Source organism: Gavialis gangeticus, unplaced genomic scaffold, assembly GCF_001723915.1.
Source record: "Gavialis gangeticus isolate Ggan-Ray unplaced genomic scaffold, GavGan_comp1, whole genome shotgun sequence".
NCBI lineage: Eukaryota > Metazoa > Chordata > Crocodylia > Gavialidae > Gavialis > Gavialis gangeticus.
Genome location: NW_017729011.1, coordinates 15,341,390 through 15,350,200, shown reverse-complemented (window position 1 = coordinate 15,350,200; position 8,811 = coordinate 15,341,390). Strand labels below are relative to the sequence as shown.

At 50.0% G+C, this 8,811-nt stretch overlaps 1 long non-coding RNA gene across 1 annotated transcript in view; it reads right to left on the bottom strand.

Annotated features, from left to right (window-relative positions):
• LOC109293126 overlaps positions 1-1,892 on the bottom strand; it is a 32,786-nt gene extending 30,894 nt beyond the window's left edge. Inside the window, exons 1-2 of the long non-coding RNA XR_002096256.1 lie at positions 1,715-1,892; positions 1,093-1,236 (exon numbers count right to left, since the gene is read on the bottom strand). This is a non-coding gene — a long non-coding RNA (uncharacterized LOC109293126). The remainder of the gene's footprint in view (positions 1-1,092; positions 1,237-1,714) is intronic.
• Between the last annotated feature and the right edge of the window lie 6,919 nt (positions 1,893-8,811).

Genomic DNA, 8,811 nt, shown 5'->3' with positions numbered 1-8,811 from the left:
ACTATTTGACAGTTAAACCTAAAGGAAGTCAAGTTCGGTTCACTCTACAGACATGAACCAGAGGCACGGGATTGGGAGACAATCCCAAAATCATGCAGCAAGACAGTGGCAGAATCAAAAATGGCACCTAGAGTCCAGCCCCTATTTTTAAGCAATATGTACACTAAAAAAAAACATTTCCCATTAAGCCCCTATGTTCAGACATCCAGAAAAATGACCAAGGTTTATAAGCCTTAAAAATTCTTAGCTCAGCAGCCTCTTTCACCCAACAATCTCAAAGCACTTTGAGGAGGAGGGCAAACATCATCTCTGTATTTTGGGGTCGAGACTGAGCGACACAGGTAAGTAATGTTCCCAATGACAGCCTGAGCTAAAGCAGATCTCCAAATCCACCATCCCCCCAGATTGAATCGTGGGGCCAAAGCACATCCTGGCTGCTGTGAAATCCCTTCCCTTGGACTTAGTGAAGTGCTTGAGGGCCAGTTCCATTTGGTGCATTGTTTACACAGCTGGTTTCACCCACTCGAACAAACTGAAGTCATTTTGTGCTTTGGGAGGAAAAAAATCTGCATAGGAGCTGTCATGGTGTGGGACAGACTGCAAGGAGCACCAGCAGTCCAAGCAAAAATAAAAGGATCCTATTCTTCCCCACATTATGAAACCAAAACTCGGGCTGTAGCTACGCTGCCAGGTGGCTCTGCCAGTATGGCACCAGTAGATAGATCTGTCAGCTTGACTTATGATGGGCAGCTGATATCCATGCCCTGAATGCCCAGGGTCCTGAGCAGCCTCGTACAGCCTGCACTGAAGCCAGTGTTACTGCTCTGTTTGATTTTATTCATTAGACTTACACACTGCCTTGTGGTGAGGTAGGGGGGGTGGCTTACAATGAAAATTAAGACAACCTCCAGGATGAGGCAAGAGACTCCCCAGACCTTGAAAACACCACCCCACCCCTTCCCACTTCCCTGCCTGTCACCCAGGAAAGCAAAGCCTCCCACCTAGCTAAACTGTGCTCTCCAGCCCCTGTTCACTTGACTGCACTATTATCCAAAACCAAAATTAAAACATCTACCCACGTGGCAATCATACCTTCAGTGGCAGCAAGCCTCTCAGCCACAGAGCAGTGGCAAGACAAGGACAGCCTAGTCTTCGTGCTGGTCTCCTGGCAATGGATGCACTCCAGATGAGTAGAAACTTCAGGATTGGCCCACCCATGCTTTCCTGGCTGGTCACCTGCAAGCAATGTTACTGCAGTCAGCAGAAGAGGGAGAGAATAGATGGAGTCGCACAGAGCCTGGAAACCCAGAGCCAAAGAGCAGGGAGTCAGCTAACGCAGTATTCCCACCCGGATAAGCTGGACTCGTGAGAAGCCTCAGGATTTGCTCAGCTGACTTCTGGACCCCGGGAGCCTTTAGATTACCTTTTACATGCTCCAGCAAATGCACCCATTAACTTTGGGCCAACATAGGACATTATGACAGACACTGTCTCCCATCTCTGCAATGGCAATAAATACAGGCAATAAGTGGAGAAAGCCTCTCCTCTCAAGCACTCCAGAGGAACATCGTAACACCACACTGCTTGAACGTCACAAGCCCCCACAGAAGCTGGAGCGAGCAGTGCCTTCCACTCAAGGATCCAGTGCTCCCTTATAAACATTAAGCCCCAAAATATTCCCATTAGGCAGATAAAGGGGGAGAACAGGGCTTACTTTGCCCATCACTGACATTCAACTGCCTCTGGGCTTGGTCATGGATGTGAAGCAACCTCCACAAGGGAGTGGTATCTGGAGGTAAGGCAATCTTCCCTGCCGGATCACCAGCTCTCTTCCCTACACCAGAGTGAATGACACCTTTCTACAGAGCGCTTTGCTTGTTTTCCTGGACTTGGCGCCTGAGGAAGGCAAGCAGAGCAAGGTTCAGTGAAGTAAATGAGTGAGAGGAGCAGAGGCAGGCAGCCCGGGGTCAGCAGAAAGGTCGAAAGAATTGAGCAGCTTCATGTTATCCAAGAGGATTTGTCCATACCAAGATCTCCCTTGCACACCAAGCAGTTCCAGGCACGCACAGCTAGCCAGAATCGTCTCGACTGTATGCTCCTTAGAAGACAGAGAAAGTCTTGTCCCCATCCCTCATTTCCTTGGGTGCATTTCACCCTTCATGGTGGAGGCTTTGGAAGGCAGGCTGTTCAGCTGAGCCAGCACAGTCCTGCTGTGCAAGGCCAGGGAGTGGACACGCAAAGGAAAAGAAAAGGCACCCCTTGCGTGCAGTGAAACAGGGGTCTGCAGAGCTCCATTTTAAATCAGCATAAACACAAGGCCTGGGGAGATGGTCTTTAACTATATGAACCCAGTGCCCCAAACCCTAAGGTACAGCTGCATTCAGGCTTTATAGCCCTAATGCTGCAGGATGCCCTGCCCAGAGGGTCATGGGGGATTTCATCCCCAAGCCCCCATAAAGCCTGACTATACAGTAATTAAAGACTTCCAGCTACTAGCAACATCTCCACCTCCCTCCCACTCCCAATTTCAGGCAGGGGAACAAGCCTTCCACCAAGCTCTGCAGATCAACACACCCAGTTTGTCAGCCTCGCCAGAGAAAGCAACCCCTGTAGTCAAGCAACCCCCCACTGGGAAAGCCCACTTGCCGGCACCCAGACATCCTCTCTGCACCTCGAGACATTTAATGAGCATGCCTCAGCAGACCTCACCTGCCTCTGCAGCCCATGGGGAGAGGGAACGGGAAGCTTAAGTAGCCTTTCGGCTCCTTTGATTTGGAAGTCTGTCTGTGCAGGTGGCAAGTGACAATTAGCAGCTTTTGTGCAGTCTGACTAGCAACTGACTGCAGCGCAAGGCTTGTTTTACCTACAGTTACCAAACACACAATAAAACCGAAGGTGCTTCCAAAACACAAGTGTTTCCCGAAAGCCACACGCGCATTTTTAGCTGTCACACTCCACTGAGCTGGAGGCACGATCCCCTTCTCTTTCACATTAAACCTTCAGTAACAGGAGCAAAAAAACAACAAAAAAAGAAAACAAGATGCTGCCCTTGTTCCAGGTTCGTTTTCTTATGGTGCGGGTGAATTCAGAGGGAGCTGCCCCTTCCAGTTAAGAGTGCAATGCACAAATCTAGAAGGCTACACACAGCCAAGTTACCCTCCTGCTCACTCCGTGCCCTGCAAGAGATTGAAGCTTTCACAGCAGTGGTATGTGTTGAAAACGAAGCAAGTCCCAGATAGGAAGTTGATAGGAAGCAAAACACTGTCCGTTTCCTAGCGTCGCATCACTCGCTAGGGGAACCTGACCCTGCATTCTCCCAAGAAGATAGCAGCGCGAATGAATGCAGGATTGGGCCCATGGGTGCAGGTCATACTTGGATGCATGAAGCTCAGTTCCTGGGGTGCTGCCTAGGGAATGCCCTAGGGATTGGAGAGGGTGCAGAACCCATTGCCCCTCCACTACCTACCCAAAGCAGCAATGCTGTGGGACAGAAACATAGCCCCCTCCTACCTTTATTGTGATCCAGGCAAGTCTGGAACTGCTCAGCCACCACCATGCTGCCCACCAGTCATCCCCAGTTGGGCACAAGGGAGACAGCAGCACTTGGAAGGGCCTTCTACAGGCTAACAAACAATCACCCAGCTGTCACTGCATAGCCATATGAACAGGACTTTCCCACACAGACTATGCCAAATGCCTTGTTCTCCTTCAAGCTCCCGGTGGGAGGCCTCTCTTCCCCCACCAGGCTACAGAAGAACCCAAATGCCAACCTCCCACCCCCAGACTTTGCCAAACACTTCATATGGGTCTCGTGAAAAACCCTTGTGCTGGGCGTTAGCCCTATGCTGGTGCAGCCCTGCAAGTACTACAAGCCCTCAGAAAGAGAGACGGTCCCTGAGGAACAGCCCGGTAACAGCAAGTGTGCCAGACTAATGCATTTCAACCCTGGCTCCATGAGCACACGTGTGAGTAACTCCATGCAAAGAGCAGCGCATGTGGGTAGCACGAGGTGCTGGCCTCCATGCTCAAACACAGAGCTGACTCTTACCTCTCCAGCATCACCCGTTCCCTCCCAGCTATCCAAAATCTGACGCAGTCAAGCCCAGCAACAATTTGGCCAAAGCAGGAGGGGTGAGAACATGGAGTCCAAAGAGGCCATGGAGTCCTTCATGCTTCCTCAGGGCTCCTGCCTTCTGCCAGCTCCTGGGCTTTTCTTGGTAGCTGGCCCTGAAGGAAACCCCAGCACCAGACCCACAAGCAGCAGTCGGCTCTGGAGTCAAGCCCGTCTTGCTCTGCTCATTCCCAGGAGCTTTTCCTGGTGCCCCAGCTCTGCTCCAGCCTCTCTTCAACCAAGTCTCCTCAGAGCAGTCACCAGCCTTAGCTCCTGCTCTGGAGAGGGGATTCAGATGCCTGGTCCCTTCTCCTCCCACCACCCCTCCGAAGCACTGAAACACCCCAGGAGCTCACACCACAGTGGCAGTTATCTCCAGGTAAAGGCCCACACATGCAACACCTTGCTGACAGGGGGATGGACTCCCGCTGGTCTTGGAAAGTTAAACACCTTCTCAAGTGCTTTGGGGCCACAGTTATTCCAGAGGGTAATGGCTTGGAGGACTGGCGCTTTAAAGGCTCTCAGGACAAAGACACCTGGCTCTAATTTAGCTGCTGGAAAAAATACCCGACTAACTAATATCAGAATAAATGGGCCGTATTCACGATTGCACATGTTCAACCGGTTTTCTTACCTTAAAAGCTGAGGCCACACTCCTGCAAACTGTAAGCACAGGCTTAACTTTAAGCACTTGAACAGCATTCGCATGCCTAAAAGCCAAACCTGTGCCTACGTGTTTGCCAGGCTGAAACAGAAAGAGTAGTAACCGCTTTTCCTCTTTGGCCTATTGGTTTTCAAAGCACTGAAAAAAAAGACAGGTCCACTTCATTTTCAGGGCTGCTTGAACTAGGCCAATGCTTGGGTTAAAACTCTACCGGAAAGGGTAACATCCAAACAAAAGGGGGGTAAAAATACCTTTTCGTTAACATTTTTCATACCAAAAAAAGTTCACAACATCTTGGATAGTTGCACACACTTTTTTTCTGTCAAATTCTGTCCTTTACCCTACCTCCTCAGAGTCTGTTCAATCCCACCTTAGCTCTTTACAGAAAATCATGGGCATGCAGCAAAATGTAAATAAAAGAAATGCATACTCTCATTCTCTGAGAAGGGGTAATGCAGCCTTGATAAGTCAATACATTTTCAGTTGACTAAAAAGATCATTCTAAAATTGAAATGCCACTTAAATGACAAAATGGGTTCTGCCATCTTAGATTTTTGGCCCTGAGTAATGGACAGCTGCAAAATTAGCAATAAGAAAGAAATACCTCAAGGCCTGTGGGCTTTGGGGAATTTTTATGGTAGGGAAGTATCCATCCCCTGCACCCACATGAAGAAATTCAAATTAGGTTAAGTCGCATTACAAAAACAAGAGGTTGCTTTGTTGTAGCCATCTTGGTGGAGATACCATCAGGATCCAGAGAAAGGACCTGTCACAGAAAACTGAAGGGCCTCAGGGAGTTTACAAGTGTCACCTATTAAGCATCATTTGGAGAAGGGACCATTAAACAATCCACACCACCAAACGGAAACAAAACACTGGGTGTTTCATTTCTATGCAAAGCTAACGCCAAGTGAATTCCTATAAGGAACTCCAGGGCAAACCCCTTCCCCAACTAACAATGATGCTAACAGAAAAAATCCAGGCATAGGCAAATCTATGTTTAAGTTTTTGGGGGGGGAGGGGGGCCGGTTTGTTATAAAATTGTAACACCACAGCTGGCAGCCAGATACGAAGCCCAGAAAGACGAATTAGGAGGACAAGAGTCTGCTTCACCTTCTGCGTCCCGAATCTCCCAACACGTTTTCCAAGCAGAATGAACCTTGTGTGCCTACCTTTAAAAAAATCAAATAAAAACTTTTGCACACCTGGCTGTGAAAATTAAAAAGAACAGCGCTGAACAGATTGTTTGGGATGTTTCCGTAACGCATCCTACAAACTACTCCTGATTACTGTTTATTGCACATGTAAGTAATGTTTGTTCTTGTATTGTAGCAGAAATCACTTTGCTGTGCGTGGATTGGATTAGATCTGCTATTATTGCATTTTGAGGCACTGCTACTGTTTTTGCACTGGGAGTCTCCGTTTGTCTCCTGTACGGATTCTGTAGTTCATTCACGCTCCCTCCACATCCCTACCTTTCCTTTTGCTCTTCCACGGTCTGATCCAAAGCTCACCAATGTCTGTGGGTTTTGCATCAGCCTCCTCTTTTTCTCCCCTTCCTTTCACAAGAGCAATCCCAAATTACAGCCCTCAGACTCCCAATAATTTGTGGGTATTTGAACAGGGTAAGGAGCAGGCCTATGCTCTTCAGATGCTGGGGCTTGGATTCCTACTCAAACCAATATGAGTGCAAAAGAGCAACCATCTCCCTTGTTCTGTAAGACCCAGGCTCAGCAAAGCTCTTAAGCCCACACCTCATTTTCAGCACCTGGGAGGACCCATGGAAATCACTGGAAACAGATGAAGCTGCTTGAATCACAGCCTGAATCAAGGCCTACGGTCCCACGTTGGCTGACTGAGCTATACAAATTCGCTGTTCTTTGGTGCAAGAGCCTTCTTTGAAGCACTTGCCCTCTAGATCAGCCTTCTTTTATCTCTTCACTGCATCAACTCCCCATCTATTTTCTAATCTCAGATGAAAGGCTACGTATGCTCCCCCCACTGCCTGCCTCTCAACTTCCTTCTCCCTCTGCTATGGTTTCTTTTTAATTGTATTATTTACCTCCGTAATGCAGCGTGGCCTTTAACTTCTGTGAAATACCTGCTACAAAATAATACCTAGAGTCTTTTCTATGGAGCGTCTCACCAAAAAACCCCAACACTAATGAATTTATCCCCACAACATCCCTATGAGGTGGGGACATATTAGCACCCCCATTTTGCAGTTGTGTAACTGAAGCAGAGAGAAATTAAGGCTGAAAGCTCCACTCCAGCGGACACTTATGCACGTGCTCACCTTTGCTGCTGCCGTTAGCCCCAGTAAAATCAAAGGGACGGCTCACAGGAGTAAAGTTAAGCACACGTGTTAACCTTCCAGCGGTGTCTGCTATCAGAGGATTTGGTTTAGGATACTCAAGCCCAATTTTCAGAACTGCTGCATCCCCAAAATGTCAAGCAACAAGACTAGGAAGTGCTCTGCCCTCTTGGAAATCAGAAGTCTCAGGTCAGCCATCCAAAAACGAGGCACCCAAAACTAGATGTCACTGTTGAAAATGCTGCCTCAAGTCACTTGTCCAAGGCCATGCAGGAAGCGTGCGTCAAAATAAAGATAACACCTAGGTCTCCTGCATCTCTGACCAGTGCCTGGACCACTAATTCATCCTCCCACCCCTTCCTTTGTAAGTAAATCCTTATATATCCCAGTAGCCAAATTCAAGTTAACAGGGCTACTAGCCTGCTAAGGATTGCTAGAACGAACAAAAAATCACAGAATTGGGCCACCAGCTCTATTGCTTTGTAGCCATCACAGCAGCATCTTCAACCCAGCCCGCCCACTTTTAAAAAGCCTGAAAATGTGAGCTGGTGGAAAATTTTAATCTGATTATTTTCTTCATTGGAAACTGGCTTCTTCATCAAAACAGAAATTTCTGCCAGGGAAGTCCAGCATTTACAAAAGTTTGGGAGTTTGCATGTTAAAAAGAAATGACGTGGGGTGGGGGTGCACAAGTGAAAACCTAAAACCTCAGTCAAAAAAAGTCCAGCCCAACCTTTGCAGCTGTCTAGCTGAACCCCCAGAACTGTCAGCCCAGGGGTTTGATGAGAAAAGTAAAGTCTGGGTTTGTGAGAAACACTCTGGCAGACGCACAGAACATTTCCAGACCGGCTCTGTGCAGAGCTGCAGCTTGGAGGAGATCTCCCTGTTACCCTGTAGGTGGGAGCACTGTCTCCTGCCCTGAGTCCCGCATCCCTCTGCCTGCTCCTCCTCTTCTCGCGAGTCGCGGCCGCACTTGGCCTGTCCGCGGCTCACTCCGCGTCCCCGCGATGTTTGTAAACATGCCCCCGGGGGTGGCGGTCACCTGCGCGTGCCCAGCCCCGAGCGGACCGGCAGGCCGGGGGCCGCGCTTGGCCGGGGACCAGCCTGCACGCCCCTAGGAGCTGCCAGGCGTTTTATCACCAGCACTCCGGCCGGGTTTGTTTTACTACCAGCACCACTGCCATGCTTGTTGCCAGTACTACTATTATCCTTATTAGCATCGCGATCGTGGTGGCCGCTATGATTGCTGCTCCTGTCATCGTGACTGCCATTATTATTGTTCTGGCTATTGTCATTGTTCCAGTTCCCATCATCATTATCATGACCGTGGCCGTGATGCTGCTTAGTGCTGTCACCACGGCTGCTGCGGTTATTACCCTGACCACGGTGCCGGCTCCGGTGCCTCTTGCAGGCGTCCTTGCCCGGCCGCCGCTGTCCGGAGGAAGGTTACTAGTCCGGGGAACAACTCTTGGCGCGGGTGCGATCCGTGGCAACAACGACCCCTTGTTGCTACCGTTGTGACCGCGGCCGCTACTCGCGGTTACGGCTCTTGCCCCGGGGCTCCCCGCGGGGCAGGTGGGACCGGACAAGGGGGCGCGTGCAGGTCCCGGGGGCTGCGCGGGCGATGCCTGCAGCACCCCCGGCCCGGGGAGCCCCGCTGGGTGGGGACCCGGCGGCGGGAGGAGGCGGGCAGCCCCTCGCCCAGGTGCGGCGGGGCCGGGC